We start from the raw sequence: 23,264 nt of genomic DNA on the forward strand, positions 1-23,264 counted from the left end.
AGAAACTTGAGGTATGGCTGCACACTGGAAATGTTCCCTAAATGGTTTAGGAAAATCTTAAAGACCACCTGTTGTCAAGCATCATATCAACCCAGGAATACTAGACTAGGATGCGAATGATAGCAAACAGATTTTGACAGCCAGGGGACAAAGAAAGGCCCATTGCAAGTACACCTAAGTTCAGGAACACTGTATGACTTACAAACCTGGCCTGTTCTTTGGTGGGGGGAGGGAAGGGGGGATAGGCATTGAATTGGGTTGAGATTGTCTATAGAGTTTTACTTTGACCAAATTTTACTCTTATTTTCACTTTTGTTTTGCATTTCATCCTGCTCCTACTCAGGCTTTGTACATGTAAAGGGATATTAAATCTGCATCAAACTGAGATTTCCTGAGTACAAAAGCTTCTACACTTAGTACAGCTTCCTACCACCTACAGCTCCACATATCCCCAGTTCCTTGTATTAAATCTTGAAACTTTCAGTTCCTTGAAATAAGGCACAAAATATTCCAAATTCAGCAAAAATGTATGCCTAGTAGAACAAGGTGAAAACAATGGTGACTGTAAAAATTAATCCTTGTAACTGGAAATTATTGCTTTCCTTGCAGATTTGTTTTTGAGAATTTTTGTTGGAAAACTGCTTTTAACTGGAACCGTGGAATAGAATAGTGAACGTTTAGTTATTAGCAAATAACAAGGATTAGGTTGGGTTAGAAAGTCTCTCTCTGATGTGCTCAGTTTTTAGTTGCAGAGATTTTTTGAAACAAGAAGAAATTCACAAATAGCATTTTTCATCTTCAGCCTGAGTGGTACAGTTCCACTCTGACACCCCAGCTTTTTCTACCTCTTTCTATTTGCTTGTGTGTGTGAGTAATCTCATCTCTACATCCAGGGCTTTTTTCCTGGGAAAAGAGGTGGTGGAACTCAGTGGGTTGCCTTCAGAGAAAATAGTCACATGGCTGGTGGCCCCGCCCCCGATCTCCAGACAGAGGGGGTTAGATTGCCCTCCGCACTGCCAAGTGGCACGGAGGGCAATCTAAACTCCCCTCTGTCTGGAGATCAGGGGGCAGAGCCACCAGCCATGTGACCATTTTCAAGAGGTTCCGGAACTCCATTCCACTGCATTCCAGCTGAAAAAAAGCCCTCTCTACATACAAGAAAATACTGTTAGAACATTGAACTCACGGTATATAGTAATAATTAGCAATCATTTATAAAACATTTGTATCACTTTAATTTTGATTCTTACTTTTTAATATAATTTCAAGAGTATTTTGGTGAAAACTATCAATAAAGATTGATCAATATACACTAATTTAAATGTTAGTGTTTTGTACAATCTTCCTACACTGTTTATTCTCCTAAGAAACCTGAGGCAAGTACCACATATCCATGTTTATACCAATAGGGAAAACTGAGGCTAAGGACATTCCAAAGTTGCATAATGATCCTATTGCATGTGTGACAGTCAAGGCCAACTCTTTATTCACCGGGTCTTATTTTCCAGTCATGAAAATATTGTACCATTGTTCATTTCTCGTTATCAAGATGTAGGGGAACTTTATTCCATGTGCAGAATTTAGTCTGCATGATGGTAGAACCTACCTGACAAGGGAGCTTAAGCAAAATTGTGCTTCTGCATATATGAAGGTCCACAAAGAAGCTGTGCACTTATGGAGAGCTTTGTTTGATTGTGAACTTGTTTACAGCACAGTGTTCTGCGGGCTCAGAAATTAGAACATATCAAAGAAATGAATGAATGGAGATTGTACACTCACACACTATGATTCATGTATAATGGGAGTGGAGGAAGAGAAAGTATTTGATAGCTTGCCAAGTAATTCAAAGGTGCCTCAAATAAGGGCCCTGAAATGCTTATGTACAAATGTGAGATGTATGAGAAACAGACAAAGTTAACTATATATGCATAAACGTGGGATGCTGGATGGCCTTCATATAATTGTAAAGCAGTAGGGAAAGGAAGAAAAAAAATGGAAGCAGAATGTGAGGGAACATACTGTTTAGATCTTATAAAAGAGCAACAACAAAGGATCCCAGCACTCTATGTAACCTAAGATTCATGAATGTTAAAATTCAGGTACAGCTGTTAGGTGATGAGCTTCATGTGCAATCCTGAAGCACTACTAAAATATTTCCATGAGCATTGACTTTCAAAAGATCTGTATCATATAGCTGCAATACAGCAGCTCCAGCATTCAGCATGGGACTTCTGATGTGAATCCAAGGCTCAAAGCAATAACATTCCCCTTATTGACTTTTTTTCCTGTTCCACACCTGCTCTAGGATGCAGATAAAGGGAATTATCTGGCTGTGAAACGAATGGGGAAATACCTCTTCATGTGCGTTCTCATGAAGTTTTGAGTCATATCATGGGCATTCAGGTTTGCTCTTATCTAAATCTGCACATACTGTGTGTTCATTTTGTAACCATCTATTCTGTTAAACCCTGAATAATGTTAACATGCTGCATCTTCCATTCATTGTTTTTGAATATACGTTGAAATTATGTTCACCTTTTATTATTCGTCCTCTTGAACATAATCTGGAGTCTTTATGTTGCACAACCCTGTAATATGACTCAATGATACAAATGAGATTTCTGCAATTCACCATTGTTCGATTGCATCTTCAAATGAAATCTGTCCCTAGATAAAGGGAAGCTGTGGTGTGATCTGGGCATGCCACTTCATCTTGGCTAACCATACAGCTACTGCCCTACAGGCCAATTTTCACGTGATGGATTGTGGAAGTTTCTCCAGCTGTAGCTTCCACTGTGAATCACCATATGGCTAAATCTAAGCCTAGAATGATCAAGATTAGAAGTTGGAGTGTTTATGCTTGAGCTGAAAGTCAATTTCTAAGCAAGGTGAAGACAGCAACTAGGATTAATCTGGAACTAGTAATGTCAAGAATAAGCCAAGGTTATTATTTATTTTTGTTTTTATTTAACTTCATTTATACACTGCCTTTGTCCCCAATGATGGTTTACATCATTCTTCTCTCCTCTTATTTTTCCTCACAACAACCCAGTGAGATATGTTAGGCTGAGATTCTGTGACTGGTGTTGTATTCCTGTATAGTGAAGCCAGCCTATTTCTATGATCCTGGAACTCCATTTTTAAGTATGGAAAGTACCAGAATATTATTTTTCACTGTCTCACTGGAACCATTCCAAATGACATGTTCTCTGAACAGGGAAGAACAAGTAATGTTTGCTTTTGCTGATGTTTGCATTAGCTTCTGTGGACAGAGATGAAAATCAATAATTGGAAGAGAGCCAAATTCGGTCAAACATGTCACAGAACCTAGGAGAAGAGAAGGGGGGCTGACGAATAACAAACGCAGAGGCTTATTTCAAACGGACAATCTTTTTTCTTCCTTTTTCTGACTCTTAAGATTCAAAGACGTTAAAACAGTAACTTTCACATCTACTCTTATGTCTGAAGAAGGAAAACACTGTGCACACACTAGCAATCATGAGAACACAATTAGAGAGAGGAAAAAGAGCAAAATCCACAGCAAGAAAGATTCTTTTAAGAGCTTCTTTTGGTTTTAAGAGGAAACTCTAACAGTCCAACTGACAGAAATGCTAGTTCAAGTCACTTAGAAACACTGCCTTCACTATAACATCACGCTGACACTAACCACATGATTGTTTTGCTGGAAACACATTGATTGAGCTGTGAATATATGGATATATGTATGCATGTATATATGTCTCATTATAGCTTTACATGAAATAGTTCAGCAATCACTATACATATATCAATCACATAGGCCTTAATCATAAGGAACTAAGGATATACTGAACCAAACAAAATGGAGTCTAAATGACCCTTTGAATGGAAACGTGGCAATAAGCTAAGATCTAGGGGATTTTTGCTGATACATGATATTCATATGAGTAATGATAACAAATATTGAGGGATCAGAATGACCTGACCGTTTTACAGATGTCACGATCTCAGCGCAAATTCTGCAAATGTTACAATTTTTAGGTGATTTCCAGTGCCAGGAATGACTCTGAGGAATCTCATTGGTGAATTTGAATGGGATGATGTAGGCCAAAATCGTATAAAAATGAGCAGAAAAACCATGGAGTCTAAGAAGCTAGGAGGAGAGAAAGGAAGGAATACCTCCTTGCTATCTCTCTCCTTTCCCTTTCAGATTGGCAAAGCGCTCTCCCATTCTTTCCATCAATGAGAATCTCTGGGACATCTCCAGGATTGGTAAGATAATTTACTATGCCTTATCCTTGTTGTATTGTTAATTAAGCTATTGTATTGCTAAGACCATGCTGTACCATGATTCTCAAAGTTTCTGTAATCTATGCAAAATGATTTGAATAAAACTTACTGAAATTCATGTCCAGGCCTGTGTTGTATCCTTGCTCTCTCTTCATTTGGGAAAATCTGGCTCAGTTGAAGATATGTTAAAGATCCCCCCCTTTCGCATAGTAAACTGTTGGCTAAAGGCAAAGCTAACTGTGACTGGTCCAAGGTCACCCAGTAAGCTTCCATGGAAGAGTGGACGCTCAATTCTGGGTCACCCAGATCCTAGTCTGTCATTCTAGCCCCTGGAGTAGCCATGCAGATTCAGGTAGAAAATTAGGCAGGTCAGAAAACAGAAGAGATGGGAAGCATGTGCAGTTCCTAAGCAGGAGGCCAACAGTGATGGAGAAGCATGCCAGACTCCACATAACCAGTTCCTTAGTAGGGGTGTGCAAAATGAAACAGCTGAGCTGAAAATATGCACTAAAATTGCTGTTTCATATCAATACTTTGATTAACTAGAACTGTAACACAAATTCAAGATGCTTGCAATAAAGAAAATCTCTTCCCACCCCCACCCCAAAATCCATTGTTTATTCTCCAAATTCCAATGCTTACCAGCCATGCAACATGAGGACATTTTTTCTCTGAATTGAATTTTTTTTTCTGAATAGCATTTCTCCTTTCCAATCAAACCCTTGCGAGGGAAGAGCAAAGAGCACTCCCAGCCAATTCAAACTGCAGAGAGCTGCCACTCTCCCTCCCCCTTCCTCCCTCCTTTGCCTAAGCAAGCATAGAGATGCTGTCTGTCCTGAAAGTGTGTTGTTCCATCAGAGCTGATTGCATATTGAGGAAGTCACTAAAAGTCACTTAATTGGAATGTTCATCATCTAGAAAAAAACATACTGCCTTCTGGATAAGGACCAAAGAAAAATATTTGAATGATTTCTCTGTGCCTGACTCAGAGTTTACTGATGCAGATTTATGGCTTGCTACAACTTTCCATATTTTTTTCTTTTTCTTTCCATTCATTCTTGTAAAGAAAGGTCATTTGGCTATTAGATTAATGTGTGAGATCTTTAATCATCTTTCCAAAGGAACATCAGGAGCAGCTAGCACTGAAAGAAGTGGTGAAGTCCCAATGGCCGATGACAGGGCAGCAGAGGTCACTGGAACAATGGCAGAGCAAGGGTGAACAGCTGAGTCCAGGCTGATGGTGTTGACTGTGGAGCTCCCTGAGGTCAAGGGTAAATCTGCCTTACCATGGGGACAGGTTCCTGCCCATGTGCCCCCAGGTCCAGGTCTCCCACCCTATACTATGGCTAGCCCATCTCATGTTCACAGCACGCCCACAGTGTGGTCTCCCTGGAGTTAACCATCATGGCATACACAGGATGGGGACTCAGACAGTGCCCTGCCTGCACAGACAGTGGAAGAACCACTTTTTTTTTTGGAGTGGATAGCCAGAACATGATGGGCTGGGCAACTCCATGAGGTTGTTACTCTAGTACCCCATGGAACTCTACCCTACCTGGACTGTTTGCCTATGGGGTGGTTCCTTTCAGGGCCTTGCCATTTGGGGAAACAGCAATTGTTGAAAATACAATGTCTTGTGTACAGAGAAGGCAGAAGATACAGAATATCTGCAGGAGGCAGCAAATCTGACAGTTAGTTAGATATCAAAATAAGATCCTTCTTTCTGCCAGTCTTCTGTCCTTCTTGCATGTCCCCAGATTGGTATTTTTTGGCTACTTCATGCTTCTTCCCGGAAGTCCCTCTCTCCCAGTTTAGTAAGGTAGTTAGTGCCTATTCTATTTCTCTGTTTTCTATCCAAGTTGTAGTTCCTGAATAAATTCTCTTCATTCACTCATTCACCAGATTCAACATCATTCCTAAGAGCTTGAGCCTACAGTAATGCCTCTGGGTGACCACCTGACTCCTGCTACTAGGGACAAAATTCTACATAGTGAGTACGTTGATGTCTTTACTCTCCTCTTCAGGGAGCTGGGGGGAAAGGAGAAGGAAGACCTTGATGACTGCAAAAAAGAGAGGTTAAAACAGAGAAAAGTAGATTGCTCCTGGGCCAATTGGTTCCCACGTATGCTGGTTTACGCCGGAGTGATTGCCAGAGCTCAGCTATGACATGCTTCCCCTTTTATTTCAGTACATCAATATCATTTATAGGGGCTATATGGACTTTGATGATGATGCTTGGTTGCAGTACAATGAGAAATTCGGTATGAGGTCCACTGTGAACCTGAGCCTACCCTGGGTCTAGATCCACCGGCCGCTTTGGCTGCAGGCAATGTCACCTGCTAAATCCAAACTGGGTGACCACTTTGACAGCAGTCACTTGATGCAGAGGCCTCAGTTTCCTCGAGTACCCGCACCCCCACAGGACAGATGGTTCAACTCCACCTGCTCTGCTGGGAGTATAGCTCCCAGGGAGTCTGCTCCAGAAGGGCATGCAGGTTCAAGCACAGATGCCCAATCTGTGGTGGCCCCCACCCATTCACAGTCTGCCCTAGGCAGCCAAGGCAAGGTGGAATGTGTGTGTGGGGGGGTGGAGGTTCCCAGACTTCTGCTAGTAAAGGTGCCCAGTCCCATAAAGCTGAAGGTACTTCAGTGACTATTGTCAGCTTACTCCAAGCATCCGGAAGTGCTCTTTTCATTGGATGGTTTTACATTTGGATTTAGGATTCTGTTCCAGGTCTCCAGGGCCCTCTTCATCTTGCGTTCTGTTGTTCTGGTGCAGAGTAAGCTTGCCAAGGAATGTGTGGAGGGCTGTGTTTTATACCCCTTCTGTGGCCCCTTGCATGCCCTGTTTGCGGGTCTCCCCTTTGGGTGTGGTACCCAAAAAGACAGTGGGGGAGTTCTGGCTTATCCACCACCTTCCGTACCCTGGGGGAGGGCAGCCAATGATGTCATCCCCAAGTACTAATGGTCTGTGTACCACACATCTTCTGATCAGGTGGTCAAGGTTGTGTGGCACTGTGGGGTCGGCACTGAAATGGCCAAATCTGATATTAAGTTGGCATTTCATCCTTTACCATTTCATCCCAAGGATTTTGAGCTGCTGGGTTTCTCCTTTGAGGGCCAATATTATATAGATAGGGTGCTCCCAATTGGGTGCTCAATTTCTTTTGTGGCCTTCAAGCTCTTTAGCTCTTTCCTCATGTGGGCTTTGCAGTAGTGGCTACTAGGGATGTGCGCTTTGGGTTTCAGCCCGAAGCAAACACAGATCACCCCAGATTTGGGTTGATCTGTGTTTCCTGAATGGACCCCAGCAGAGCTGCCCCAATTCGGAAAACCCAAAGCAGAGCAACCCAAAGTGATTCGGGTTGCTTTGGTTTGCTCTGTGTAGACTTTTTCCCTTGCTGCGGCGAGGGAAAAGGCTTTAAACAGATCTTCCGTTCCCTCTTCCCTCCCCTGTGGTCAGGAGAGGGAGGGGGAGAGGGGGAGAAGGGGGGAATCAGGGAAGGGAGTTGAGATTGGCTGACATAATGAGCCAATCACCGCAGCAGCCAGCAGCTCTTCAGTTCCCAATTGGTGTTTCTCCGGGAGTACATTGTGATTCTCTGGGAGGACAATGTTATTTTATTTTATTTTATTTTAAACGCTGCTGCAGTGAGTGGCTGGTTTGAATTGGGGGCTTGTGCAACTTAAGCTATAAATTGGCAAGCCTGCTCTGCTTAAGCCATGTGCTTGCTTCTCTGGGCTAGCTGTGCTGCTGCTGCTGCTGCTGCTGCTGCTGCTGCTGCTGCTGCTGCTGCTGCTGCTGCTGCTGCTGCTGCTGCTGCTGCTGGACCAACTGGATTTTACTGGGCTACCCTGGTGCACCTAGACTGGATTGTCTGCAACAGGTTTGAGAGCCACTGACTCATATGTTTTTTCTATTTGGGGGGAGAGGGTAGTGGTTGATTCTCTAGTCATGGTGGCTTGAAGGAGGGGGAAATTGTGGGTAAATCTTCTGCTTGATTATTGCTTCTTAAATATTGCTTCTGTTTAATCATTGGGGTGTGTGTGCTGAAGAGGGAGCACTGAGTTTGGGCCTTGTTCTGTGCCTTGATTCTCCTGTTGCTGCATTTTAATCCAACTTTGCTGGGCAACTGGGAGGGAAGCGCACTTCTTTTACTGCAGCTGTGAGGAATCTGGTGCTGCCTTTGCTGTGAGTGGGCTTCTTTGGTGCAGTTTTGCTTCTGGGGGTCCACTGATTCATTTGCTTCCTGTTTACTGAATTGCTTTGCTGGATGCTGTTGACTGGAGAGGGTTTTTTGCATATTTGGGGCGGTTTCTGAGAGTGTTCTAAAAAGAAGCTTTTAAAAGGTTTTTGGTAGTTGTAGGTCTCTTTATACTTTTGCCCTTTGAATTAAATTGTTAGCTAGGGATCCAAGGCCTCTTCTTCTTGATTAATAGGCTTGTGTAGGAATGAGCAAGAGTTCAGGTTCTCAAGTAGTCTTGATGAATAGGCCATCCATTTGTGCTTTTAACTAGGGAATTCCTGCCCATCTCTGGCTCCCTTGGAACCAGAGCTGGCACATTTAGAAGAAGGCTTCCCATTATAGGCTTCCCTATAGATCTTTGGAGTTCAGGGCCAGCTTGATTCCTGAAGAGGAATTCAGCTGTTTACTAGTGTAGTGCCACAAAACTAAATAGGGCCTTGAAAAGACATTTCTGTATCCATCTCCAGGAACAGAGCCACAAAAAGTTTTCATAGTAGGCAGGCAGTTCTTAAGAATAAACTCCATTTGTAAATAGGTGTTTTGCTCAGTGGGCCTGCTTAATAAGGTTAGTTAATGCAGTTAATAAGGAACTGCACTATGGTGCAGTTCCTGTTGAGCCATTTCAGTTAGGTGAGGGTGTAATGAATGTTGTACTGATGCTGTTGTTGTATGCTGTAACCCACCCTCATCCCACTTGTGGGGAGGGTGGGGCAGAAAGCTAAGAAATGAAATCTTTGAAAATTATTTTTGGTGTGTTTTTGGTTGTTTTTTGATTTTCTGGTGTGATGGTGGGGGTTGACTTAATATAGGACTGTAGATTGTGATTAAACATTGATGTGATGTTTTAAATGAAACTTGGGAGGCCATGGGAGGAGGGTTGGGAGAGGGTCTCCTGAAGGTTTGGTGATTTTTGCATCCAAAATGCCACCCCCAGCCACCCAGAAGTGCCCATTTGGTTTGTGCTGAATTCAATGGATGATTCTCTGGAGTGAAGTTGATCCCCTTTCATCAGTTTGACTGTACTGAGGTAGGCTGATCATTTGTTCACTTTTAGTTGCTCACTCACTTGCTTCATATGGTTTTGTGTATTTTTAATCAATTTTTTCTTATTTTGATTCTCTGGTGTGAAATTAGTCCTCTTAGGGAATCATACGGCTGGGGGGGCCTTCTTTGGGGGGCCATAACTTGGCCCCTCCTAAGTCCAATCTCCCTAAAACTTGGGAGGCCATGGCAGGAGGGTTGGGAGAGGGCTCCCTGAAGGTTAGGTGCATTTTGCTACCAAAATGCCACCCCCAGCCTCCTGGGAACCTTTCCCACAGTTTTTCCCATAAGAAACAATGGAGATAGGCGGTGGCTGGGGGGACCTTCTTTGGGGTGCCATAACTTGCCCCCCAATCTCCCTGAAACTTGGGTGGCCATGAGAGGAGGGTTGGGAGATGGTCCCCTGAAAATTTGGTGCAATTAGGGAAGAAAATGGCCCCCTAGGCCCCCAGATAGCCGGGAACAGTGTTTCCCATTGGAAACTGTCAGAACTGTGGCTAGATAATGTCCTTACTCCAGACTACCTTCTGCAATCAGACAAAAGCCCATTGTTTTCAAAAGTTTACTGAAGAAAGAGTCCATTATAGTCCACGGGCCCAGATAAAATATCCAGGCTGGTACACGTGTATTGTTACGAATGACAGGCAAAGCATGAGGTACAAAGTATCAGAACCCAGCAGGCCCAACCTCCCCCCATAGTTCTCAAAACAATCCCTTTGAAGCTGAGAAAGTGAAAGTTTCCCAAGGCTGGAGAAGCGATAGCCAAAACAATCCTCTTCCGTGAGATAGCTGCTGGGAACATCTTGGCACCTGTGAACAAAGCACTTAGAATACTGAAAGAATTAATACGGAGTCTCTTTGGTTACATACATACACTTCAACCCTGACATTCTGCCTCCTCTAAGATGCCCCTCCCCCAGGCTTGTGCGGATAACGAGTGTGAAATGTTCTGATAAGTCTGGGAGCATGTACATGTGAAGAGTGCACCCATTCATCAAACCCAGAGTCAAAATCCTTCCACCTGATGAGGTAAAATAGTTGGTTCCGCTTAAGTTTAGAGTCCAAAATTTGTTGTACTTCGTAATGGGTTTGATCATCAATTAAGGTTGGTATAGGAGGGGCTCGAGCATGCCAGTGGTCTGCTGCTGGTGCTTTTTTCAAAAGACTGACGTGAAAGGTATCATGAACGTGGCGCAAATTCTTTGGCAAATCTAAGGCAACAGTCACTTTATTGATTACTTTGCGAACAGGAAAGGGTCCTAAAAATTTCAAAGCTAGTTTGCGGCTGGTTTGCGTTACTTTCAAGTTCTTTGTGGATAAGTAAACAAGGTCTCCTGGTTGTAAGTCCCATTTGGCCAGACGATGGCGGTCGGCGTATTTTTTGTAATCCTGTTTGGCTTTGTCTAGATGCTGTTTAATTAGAGTCCATTGTTGAGCAGCTTCCCCCCACCAATCCGAAACATCATTGGCTGTAGAAGTAGGAGGGGGGAGCGCTTCAAACGGGAAGGGTTTGAAGTGGAAACCATAAACGACTTTAAAAGGAGTCTCCCCGGTAGATGCATGTACACTGTTATTATACGAGAATTCCGCGAGGGGAAGTAAATCGACCCAGTTGTCCTGTTGGAAGTTAATATAACAGCGGAGGAACTGTTCCAGTATTTGGTTAGTTTTTTCTGACTGCCCGTCGGTTTGTGGATGATGACTTGAACTTAAACCTTGCTCAATACCCAGAATTTGCAAAAGCTCCCACCAGAAGTTGGCAACGAATTGTCCGCCGCGATCTGAAATCACCTTTGATGGAAAAGAATGCAGTTTTACAATGTGCTTTAGAAAGATATCTGCTAGTTTCCTAGCTGAAGATATAGTGGTGAAAGGTATAAAATGAGCTTGCTTGGAGAATAAATCCACTACAACTAAAATACAGTTGTGACCTTTGGAGGGGGGCAGGTCAGTGATAAAGTCCATGGATATTATATCCCATGGTCTGCTTGGTGTTTCCAAAGGTTGCAATAGTCCTGGTGGCTTGCCTTCACGGGATTTGGCACTGAGGCAAATGGGGCAGGATGCTACATATTGAGAAATGTCTTTGCGCATGCCCGGCCACCAAAATTGGCGTTGTACTAAATGGAGCGTTTTTAAGTACCCGTAGTGTCCCGCCGTGGGGGCATCATGACAGCGTTGTAAAACTTCCTTTCTTAGACTTTTGGGTACATAGAAGCGGTCTCCCCAAAGCCATTCTCCTTGTTCAGATTGCTGCAGTTTGTCTTTGGGTATGTTTCCCCCCTCCTTTTCCACTTCAGCTTTTAGTTTTAGTCTCCACCCCTGATCGGGTTGAGGGGGTTGGGTTGTGCGGCTGCGCGTTGTCACCACTCCCCCTAATTGCGTAGGCGAAAAGACGGTGTCTATTGTCTCCTCCCTTTTGCTTTTGTGCTGGGGCATGCGTGATAGAGCATCGGCGAGAAAGTTAGTTTTGCCCGGCAAAAAGTTTAAAGTGAAATTGAATTTAGAAAAGTATTCCGCCCACTGCAGTTGTTTAGCATTTAGTCTTCGGGGGCTGCGTAAGGCTTCTAAATTTTTGTGGTCTGTCCATACCTCAAAGGGATGACGGGCTCCCTCTAACCAGTGTCTCCAGGCAGCAAGTGCTGCTTTTACAGCGAAAGCTTCCTTCTCCCAAACATTCCAATTTCTTTCGGCTTCAGAAAATTTTCGGGACAGAAAGGCACATGGCTTAAGTTTCCCGTCCTCCCCCCTCTGTAAAAGTACACCTCCAATTGCGGTGTCGCTGGCATCGACCTGTACCACGAAGGGGCGATTCTCATCGGGGTGCTGTAGGACGGGTTCAGAAACAAACTGCGTTTTAAGGTGGTTGAACGCTGTTTGGCACTCTGGCGTCCAGCGTAATTTGGCACCCGGTCTTTTGGCTTGGTCTCCCTTGTGTTTGGTTTTCAACAGTTCAGTTAGGGGAAGTGAGATTTGGGCAAAGTTCGCAATGAAGTCTCTGTAGAAGTTGGCAAAGCCCAAAAAGGATTGTAATTCCTTGCGGGTAGAGGGTGTTTGCCAGTTCTGTACTGCTTGTACTTTGCCCGGGTCCATTTTCAAACCATCTTTGGAGATGCAACACCCCAGATAAGTGAGTTCTGTTTTGTGAAACTCACATTTAGATAATTTGATGGGCAATTTGTTACACATGAGAGTGGTTAGAACCTTCTTCACAAGCTCTACATGTTCTTCTTCCGATTCTGAATAAATTAACACATCATCTAAGTACACCACTACTCCTTGGTATAAGAATTCATGTAGTACTTCATTAATCATGGACATGAAAACCGAAGGGGCCCCGGCCAGGCCGAACGGCATAACTAGATACTCAAACTGGCCGAGGGGCGTGTTAAAAGTGGTTTTCCATTCATCCCCTGCTTTAATACGAACGTGGAAGTAAGCATCTTTTAGATCCAATTTTGTAAAGATCTTACCTTGTGCCATGACGCTGAGTAGATCTCTGATGAGTGGGATGGGGTAGGCGTTGCTGGAGGATACTGCGTTAAGTCCCCGAAAGTCCGTACAAAGTCTTAATCCCCCATCCTTCTTCTTAACGAGAAGTACTGGAGCCGCATGCGGACTATTAGCGGGTCTAATAAATCCTCTTTGAAGATTGGTGTCAATAAATTTACGAAGTTCTTCCCTCTCGTTAGGGCTCATGGGATATAGTCTGCCTTTGGGCAAAGAGGCGCCTGGTAATATCTCTACGGCACAGTCCATCCTTCAATGGGGAGGTAAGGAATTGGCTTCTTCTTCAGTGAAAGCTTGAGTGTAAGCTCTGTATTGTTTGGGTATTTGGTTGATTTCTTCTTGAGTGAGAAGAGCGTGTTCAGTGTGGGTAGGATTGGTACCCCAATTTTGATTCCAATGGTGATTTTTACAAGTATCATGGGTGAACGTAATACTCCCAGCTTCCCAGTCTATGTAGGGGTTGTGATCCCACAACCATCTGCTCCCCAGAATCTTTTTTTTTTTAATTTTTATTGGATTAGATGTCATTAAATTATACATTACAATCAGTTTCCTTTAATTTTTCCAATTCTAACCCCCTCCCTTTCCCCCACTTTTGTTGACTTCCAACAGTTTTCCAACCCCTTGTCCATTTTCCCTTACTCATTTCAAATTTATTCTATCTATCAAACGTAAACTTTCACTTTCTTCTAAGCTTATCTATATAACACAGTGCTCCTTCTGTCTTCCTACTTACTTTAACAACTAAATAATACATAACTAAATAATACATTCTTGGCATATTTTCTTTTAATAATAATCATTTAGCTAATTTTGGTACTCTATACTCTATCTTATAATCTCATCTTCAATATGGGACAAACAATTTATCCCTCATTTAGCATAATTTTAGATACTTCTATAAACAGTACATTCAATATAAGTCAACCAATTTAACTTATACTCTATATATTACTTTTTCTACATATCTTATCTTCGTACTGTTTTAATTATATAATTATATAATTCTTCCATTATGCAACTATCCACCAAAAATAGTCAACCAATTTGACCCATATATACCTCCAAACTAAGTCAATCAATTTAATGCATGATCTATACATTAATATATATTTTCCCACCTTACTTAAATTTCTTCATTGCAATTATAAAATTATCTCCATTATACGATTATTGCCAGAAATGAAATTAATTAGTTTCTATCCTTATAGTTAGTTAATTTCTATCATTATAATTCTTATAATAACACCTATAATACTTAATGCTATATATAATAGTCTAATAAAATAGTTGCTTAGAAATTCTCATTTAACTCTCCGCCCCCGGTAAAGTCACCTCCCTCTACTTTTATTGTATTTCAGTAATTTTCAAACTGCCACAGTTCTCCTCCCACCTCCCATTTCTTCACTAAATATTGTTTCAGCTTCTCCCAATCCGTGTTAAACTGTCCTGGATCAAGGTCTCTCAGTTTCCTTGTCATTTTGTCCATTTCCGCCATGTACAGCAATTTATAAGTCCAGTCCTCAATAGTTGGCACTTCTTGCACTTTCCACTTTTGCGCATACAAAAGTCTAGCCGCTGCTGTCATGTAAAATAGCAATGTCCTATATTGTGCTGGAATGTCCTCCATTCCCAAGTTCAGTAGCAGGAGTTCTGGGTTCTTATTAATTTGAAATTGTAAAATCTCGCTTATTACTCTTATTATTTCCCCCCAGTACTGCCTAGCTACCTCACAAGTCCACCACATATGATACAAAGATCCCTCATGCTTTTTACATTTCCAGCATTTATTAGACGTGTTCAGATTCCCTAGCGCAATTTTCTTTGGTGTCATATACCAACGATAAATCATTTTGTAGACATTCTCTTTGATATTGGTGCATGTCGTGATCTTCAATGTATTTTTCCACAAGTATTCCCACGCCACCATTGTTATTTCCTTATTAAAGTTTATAGCCCACTTCACCATTTGCACTTTAACTGTTTCATCTTCAGTATACCATTTCAGCAGCACTTTATATACCTTAGAGATTTCCTTTTGGTCCTCTTGTAAAAGTGCCTGTTCTAATTCCGAATTCTCCATTCTTATCCCTCCCTTCACACAGTCCGAATTATAAAGATCTCTGATCTGTCTATACTGAAACCAATCGTAACTTGGAGACAACTCGTCCTGCGTCTTTATTTTGGGTTTAGAAAATTCCATTTGGGTTATCTCCTTGTATGTTAAACACTGTTGTTCATTATCGACAGTTCTCGGATCTATTACTTCATATGGAACCACCGATGAGGGGAATCCATCTTGTAGGTAATTTCTGTACTTCTTCCAAGTTGTGAATAGGCTTCTCTGAATATAATGATGTAAGAACATAGAGTCCGCTTTTACTTTATCATACCATAAGTATGCATGCCATCCGAATATTTTTTTATATCCTCCTAAGTCCAGTAATTTCCGGTTTTTCAGCATCATCCAATCTTTCAACCACACTAAACAAATTGCGTCATAATAAAGTCTTAGGTTGGGCAGTTGCATTCCGCCTCTTTCTTTTGCATCTTGTAACACTTTCATTTTCACTCGAGGCTTTTTGCCTGCCCAAACAAAATCTGATATTTTCCTCTGCCATTTTTCAAACTGCTTGGAGTCTCGGATAATTGGTATTGTCTGTAACAGAAACATCACTCTTGGCAGCACATTCATCTTAATTACTGCAATTCTTCCCAACCATGACAAGTTCAGTCTATTCCATTTAATCAAGTCTTGTTCTATCTTAGTCCACAATTTCTCATAGTTGTTTTTAAATAAATCTATATTCTTTGCAGTCAGTTCAATTCCCAGATATTTCACCTTACTTGTTACTTCGCAGTCTGTTATTTCCATTAATAGTTGTTGTTTTTGTTTAGTCATATTTTTACATAGTATCTTTGACTTCTTTTTGTTTACATAAAATCCTGCCAAATCTCCAAATTCCTTAATCTTCTCTATTACTTTTGGCATATTCTCCATTGGATCTTCCACAATTAGCATTATATCGTCCGCAAATGCTCTGACCTTATAGGAAAAGTCTTTTATTTTTATTCCACGGATTGCATTATCTTCTCGTATCTGTATCATCAGTATTTCCAAAACCAAAATAAACAACAGTGGAGACAACGGGCAACCTTGTCTCGTTCCTTTACCTATAGTCAATTTCTTGGTCACCTCGTCATTCACCACAATTGCTGCACTCTGGTCTCTGTAAATTTCCTTTACTGCTCTTATGAATCTTTCTCCCATTTGTAGCTTTTCCATGGTGGCAAACATAAAGTCCCAGTTCAAATTGTCAAACACTTTTTCAGCGTCCACAAAGAAGAAACCAACCTCCTTGTCACAACGTTTGTCATAGTATTCAATAGCATTTATAACTGTACTTAAATTGTATTTGATTTGTCTGTTTGGCAAAAAACCAGCTTGCTCCTCCTCAATAACTTCAGAAAGCCATCCCTTCACTCTTTCCGCCAGTATCTTCGCAAAAATTTTGTAATCATTATTAAGTAACGATATAGGTCTATAATTTTTCACATTAGTCAAATCTTGCCCCTCTTTGGGGATCAGTGATATATTGGCTTCACTCCAAGTGTCCGGGATCCGTTGATCCTTTAAAACACCATTAATCACATCTTTTAGGAATGGTGCCAGTTCATTAGCCATTACCTTGTAAAATTTGGCTGTAAGTCCATCCGGTCCTGGCGCCTTTCCCAAGTTTGTTGACTGTATTGCCTTTCTTATTTCTTCCTCCGTTACTTCATTGTTCAATTTGTCTCTCCAAGCTTCCGAAATTACTGGGAGCTTCATTTTCTCCAAATATTTAGCTATTGAGTCTTTATTCACCTCTTTTTTATTATACAATTTGGCATAAAATTTATAAAAGGCTCTGCTAATAGCTGTCTGTTCCAGGTACACTTTATTGTCCTCACAGATTTTATTTATTATTTTCTTCTCCTTTCTCTTCTTCAATTGCCATGCCAAATATTTCCCAGGTTTATTTGCGCCTTCGAACGCCTTTTGATTCATTCTCTTAAGATTCCATTCCAATTCTTTGTTATTCATTGCTGTCAACTGTTCTTGAAGAATTTTAATGTCCTGGTATATTTTCTTTTTCCCTGGTCTTTTCTTTAACTGTATTTCTTTGGCTTTTATTTTCTCCGTGATCTCCTGTCTTTTCTCCTCTTTTTTTTTCCTGGCTCTTCCATTTAAGTCCATTAATATGCCTCTAATTACTGCCTTATAAGTGTCCCATACCTTGTTGGTTGGTACTTCTCTATTCATGTTATATTGATGAAAAACTTTGTTTCTCTTCTCAACATCTCCATATTTTCTCCCTCTTGCAGCAAATCCTCATTTATTCTCCATCCTCTCCTTTTACTCCTTTTCCCCAACTTCCACATAATTGGATTATGATCTGAGCCTACCATAGGCATTATTTCCATGTCCTTAGTCCAAAGCGCTAAGTCTTTTGAGACCCAGATCATATCAATTCTTGATAACGTAGAGTGTCTCGCGGAGAAAAACGTATATTGTCTGCCTTTGGGATTTTGTCTTCTCCATACGTCTTCTAAAGTTTCCTGTTGCATCAATACAAAAAACGTCTTTGGTAATAGTCCTCTTTTCTTTTGTGCAGTTCCTGACTTTTTATCTAGTTCCAAGTTTGTCAATCCATTGAAGTCTCCTGCAAGAATTATCTGGTCATAAGAAAGTTCATCTAATTGCTTCCTCAAGTCCTCAAAGAAGCTTTCTTTTGCTCCATTAGGTGCATAAATTCCAATCACCAATACTCTCTTTAAATTCCATATACATTCCACTGCTAAAAATCTGGCTTCCGCATCTCTCATCACTAACTTTGGCTGTAGCTCCTCTTTTATATACAATACCACTCCCCTTTTTTTCTTATTAGAGGCCGCTACAAAATCACTGCCCAATTTATTCAATTTTAGATACTTTGCATCCTGCTTTCTAATATGAGTCTCTTGCAAACATACAATATCACATTTTTGTTTTAATAGCCAGTGGAAAATGCTTTTTCTCTTATTTGGTGAATTAAGTCCATTTACATTCCAAGATAAAACTTTGCACTCCATATTCATAATCTTGTTGCTGGTGAGTCCTTTTCATTGTCCCTTATAAACTGTTCCATCTCTGATTCAGATCTAATGCGCTTTTTCGCTCCTCCAAATTCAAAGGACACTCCTTCTGGTAGTTCCCATCTGTACCTTATTTTCATGTCCTTCAGAATCTGAATTAGAGCTTTATATTTTTTTCGATCTAACAACACCGATCTGGGTAATTCCTTCATGATAATAATCGTCTTGCCATCAATCTCCAATGGATCTTGAAACTGTTTAGTCACAATCTTCTCTTTTATATTTCTGGTCGTGAATTGCACAATCACATCTCTTGGTAGTTTCCTCTGGGTCACGATTCTTGAATTTACACGGTATACCACATCTAGGATAGCCACAACTTTCTCCTCCTCCTTCCCCAGGTATTCAGCTAACACCTCAGCGATCTGTTCTTGAGCTGTCTTTCCTTCCACTTCCGGCAAGCCGCGAAACCTCAGCTGCTTCTCCATATGTTTACTTTCCGCAACCGCCATTCTCCCCCCCCCATCACCCTCATCTCTGTTCGTTGCGTATCTGCTAAGTTCTCCACCGCACTTTCCACTACCTTGACTCTTTGCTGTGTTCCCTGCAGGTCATTTTGCATTGTTTCCATACCCTTCTTCACTTCTGCCAGCTCATTTTTTACTGTCTCTTTAACCTCTTTAACCTCTTTCACCAACTCTGGTTTCATGTCCTTGAGCTCCTTAATCACTTCTAAAAGTTTTTTATCCAAATTCTCTATCGCCGATTGCCACTCTTTTTTCGACATCGTGGGGCTTGCTTTGGCTCGCTCCCACGAGTCCGCTCTCTTCCTTAGCTCCGTGGCGTTTAATTTAATGTCCTTTTAGTTTAAATGTCCCGGTCTTTCAAAAAAAAAACTTTTAAAGAGTCCAAAATGTCAGGCGTCTTTTCTCTATGTTTCCTCTATGATTTTTGTAATCCAATATGGCTTACTTCCTCTTTCGCTGAAGCCGCGGCTCCTCCCCTTTCAAAAATGGCGATTCCCTACTTTCTGCCCTCCGGCAAGGGCCGCTTCTCTCCAGCAACTCTATTGTTGTTACGTACTTCCTGTTTCCCGACTTCCCACAGCAGTTCTCGCGATGGTGAAACTTTCTCACAGCCTGATATCTCCTTATAGCCACAGGTATTCAAAACAATAGTCCAATTTCTTTAAAAACTTCGTTTAACTTAGTCCTTTTTCTAATATAATTCTTGCCGGGTCCTCCCCTCCTTATACTTATTCTGTTGCAGTTTAAAAGTCTACTTTAATTCTTCTTTACTTTAAGTAATCTGTCCCGTTTCAAGAGATAGTGATCTTTACCTTCTCATTCACTTTCCTTGGGTTGTAATCGCTGTTTCAATCTTAGATTCCCATCCACTCTTCTTTACCCTGTTGAAGCTTGGGCATGTAGGTCTTATGCCAACCGCATTGGCACCAGGACTGCCGCAGAGATTATAGCTGACCTGTCTTAGGGTGGGACCTCAAGGGTCGGGACAGGAACCGTTGCGTAGGACCCCCCCCTCGCCTGAGATCAACGCGCCCTGAGGTGCTTGAGCGTTCTATGCCTGTTCTCCGCCTGAGAACAGTTGGCCGCGGGCTTGGTTTTGCCCCGCCGGCCACTTAAATGGCAGCCCGGTCAGCTCCACGATTAGAGCTGCGTTAGACCTCCATGGATCCCAAACCGGAAGTCATCTGCTCCCCAGAATCAATGGATATTTGGCAGTGGCACTAATTACAAACGATCTTACTTCCCAATGTTGCCCCATGCCTGTTATGACTGGCGCGGTTTCGGTAGTGACCGGATTCATGTTAGTGCCATCCATTTGTTCAAAAATAACTGGGGTTTCCAATTCTTTAATGGGAAGTACTAATCCATTCACTAGGGCCAGTGCAATAATGTCTCTAGAGCAGCCCGAGTCTATAAGAGCTTGAACCCGGATGTGCATTTTTCTATCTGGATTCACCAACGTTACTGGAATGAAGAGTATGGACCCTTGAGGTCTGTTCAAAGTAGGAACTGACTGAGGTTTGATCTGCCGTTTGGGTCCTTTTACAACAGATCCATTTCATTTCCCGAGGTAGGACTCTCTGGATTCTCCTCCCCGGTTAGAGCTGTTGAATCATAGTCCATAACTTCTTCTAGCTCTAACCCTCTTTTGGGAGGATTTCTACGAGAAGCTCCTCTGCCTCTTGCTGTTCTAGGAGCTGGTGTTGGGCACAGTGGCGCCGGGTAGGCTGTGGGGGTTGGACGTCTTAGTTGGAGCGGAGTTCTTTGCACAGGCCGGTACGGACATTGCACCGCAAAGTGACTGCTTTGGCCACACTGCAGGCACAGACCTTGTTGCCATCTAGCATCTCTCGCTCCTCGGGTAGCATATCCAGCACCTCTGCCTCCTCTAACGAGAACTGAGGAGCGCCTTTGTCCCGCATGTTGTTGTTGTTCCACTAAACGGACTTCTAACATGTGGTTTTCTACTTCACAAGTCAATTGAATCCACCCCAATAAGGTGGGAGGATTATCTTGCATGAGTGCTCTATCCAACAACTTGGGATTCATGCCTTGCTTGAACAGAATTATTTTGGTCGATTCCTCACACCTTGGGCATATGGCGGCAAGTTGTCGGAATTTTGTAACATAGTCTCTAGCCAACATGTTGCCTTGCCTAATGGACTGCAATTCTGTTCGAGCTCTCGTCTCCTCTAAAGAGTCTTCATATTGAGCTCGCAGTGCATCCACTAACCTTTGAAGCGTATTTAACTCAGGGGCCCCTATATCATAAAGGCCTACATACCAGTCTGTGGCTTTTCCTTGGAGACAGGATCCCAAGTGTTCGATTTGACTGGCTTCATCTCCGAATAGATGTCCCCATATATTGAAAAATTGCAGGGCTTGCATGAGGAAGAATCCTAATTTGGAAGGATCCCCATCAAATGTGGCTTCTAACTTTACCCAGCCCATGGGTAATTCTTGCGGCCTGGCCGCGGGCGCCGGTACCGGGTAGTAATCAAGTGGTACGGGTTGCGGCTGAGGTTGAAACGGAGGTTGTTGGGGCCTTGGCTGAGGTAGCCGTGGAGGAGGCCCCCCCGGAATTGGATGTAGTGGTGGTTGGGGTCCTCTTGGTGCAGGCAACATCGGCGCTGGCTGTAACGGTACCGGCTGCACCGGTACTGGTTGGGCGGGGGGCGTACCTTGCGGTGCGGGCAATAACGGAGCTGGCTGCAGCGGTGCCGGGAGCGTCCCTCGTGGTGCAGGCAACCGCGGCGCTGGTTGTAATGGTGCTGGAGGCGTCTCTCGTGGTGCTGGAAGCAGCGGGGCTGGTTGTAGCGGCACCGGTTGTATTGGGTGAGGAGTGTCTCTTGGGATCAGTTGTCTTGGGGCTGGAGTTCCTCTCGGCCCAGGCGTCAATAGCGGTCGAGGAGTGGTCCCCCTTCCAATTGGTCCTGGAAGCGGTGAGAGACGCGGAGTGGTACCTCTTTGTAAAGGCGCCAATAGTCTCGGCAGAAAAGGTTGCCCGCCTCCCTGAGGTGTTGTTGATGGAATAAATGACAGTGTGGTGGCGGGATCTTCTCCCGGAGGATGTTCCGGTGTATCTCTCGGGGTTGTCGGAGGTTCTTCTATAGGTACTCCCCCACCGTCTCCGTTCTCTTCCACTTCTTCCTCTGTATCTGGATCCGGACAGGGATCCTATGGTCCAGGACAGGGATCCTCTGGTTCAGGGCACGGATCCTCTGGTTCAGGACAAGGATCCTCACCTGGGGTGGGATCTGGTGGTTCATCTGGTTGTTGCAGTATACCCTCTACCGGAAGCGGTTGGGCTGGTCCCCCCACCTCAGTCCTGGGGATATACTTTTGTAAATTAGACAGGCTCTGCTGCAGGCCTGCTGGCAGTTCCCGATTTTCTTCCGAACTCCCAACCACGAGTACAGACAGTAGGTGAACTGCATGGGCCAGGCTCTCTTCCATGCTGGTTAGCCTTTCCTCTAAGATTTGTACGCGATTCATATTTCTTTAAGCTGTTTCAGTATCGGGATACTGAGGTGGTTCCTCGGTGGCTTGCAAGGTATCCACATATTCAGCGTATGATTCCGCACAGGCTGCCCCGGGCCAAGGCCTTATTTCTCCCATGCCTTGGGTCCCTGCACCTTGTTCTTCTTGGGACCTCCCTGCCAAGATCCCTTTCGCTAGTCCCGTAACCGCTGAGATTCCAGCATCAATTGCTACGGTTCTGCTTTGCAATTGTATCCACGAGTGTTCACTTAAGTCTTGTTGCCCCGACCACGGGGTAACTTCTGCATAGTCCCAACTTAATACATCGCGACGGGACGTTTCCCACTCTGACTGGTCGGCTTCTCTGTTCCAGTAGTACCATGGTTGGCTACTGGGATGCTCGGTAATTACTCCTAAACTCTGCTGGCCGTCCATCGGGGGTTGCATGAACACTGTACTTGCCCTTCTTTCTCTCGCATCCCGCGGCCTCGCGCCCCACTGCATCGGAGTCAGCAAGGATATCAACGGATCTGCTGCGGCAATGGGCCGGGTATCCGTTCTGCTAGGAGCGACCGTATAAATCGTAGTAACAGAGGATCCTGTCCCCCTGGGAACAGGTCCTGGAGGTTCCAGTCCTTGAGAGCCAGGGGAGGCATATGGGTCAAACAAAGGGTCCCTGTCGGGAGTGGCTTTGGTATCCGTCTTCTCCAGCTTAGGCATTGGAAAATTGTGATTCGTAACAAAATGTCAGAACTGTGGCTAGATAATGTCCTTACTCCAGACTACCTTCTGCAATCAGACAAAAGCCCGTTGTTTTCAAAAGTTTACTGAAGAAAGAGTCCATTATAGTCCATGGGCCCAGATACAATATCCAGGCTGGTACACGTGTATTGTTACGAATGACAGGCAAAGCATGAGGTACAAAGTATCAGAACCCAGCAGGCCCAACCTCCCCCCATAGTTCTCAAAACAATCCCTTTGAAGCTGAGAAAGCGAAAGTTTCCCAAGGCTGGAGAAGCGATAGCCAAAACAATCCTCTTCCGTGAGATAGCTGCTGGGAACATCTTGGCACCTG

The sequence above is a fragment of the Eublepharis macularius genome, chromosome 5 (assembly GCF_028583425.1).
Source record: "Eublepharis macularius isolate TG4126 chromosome 5, MPM_Emac_v1.0, whole genome shotgun sequence".
NCBI classification, from domain to species: Eukaryota; Metazoa; Chordata; class Lepidosauria; order Squamata; family Eublepharidae; genus Eublepharis; species Eublepharis macularius.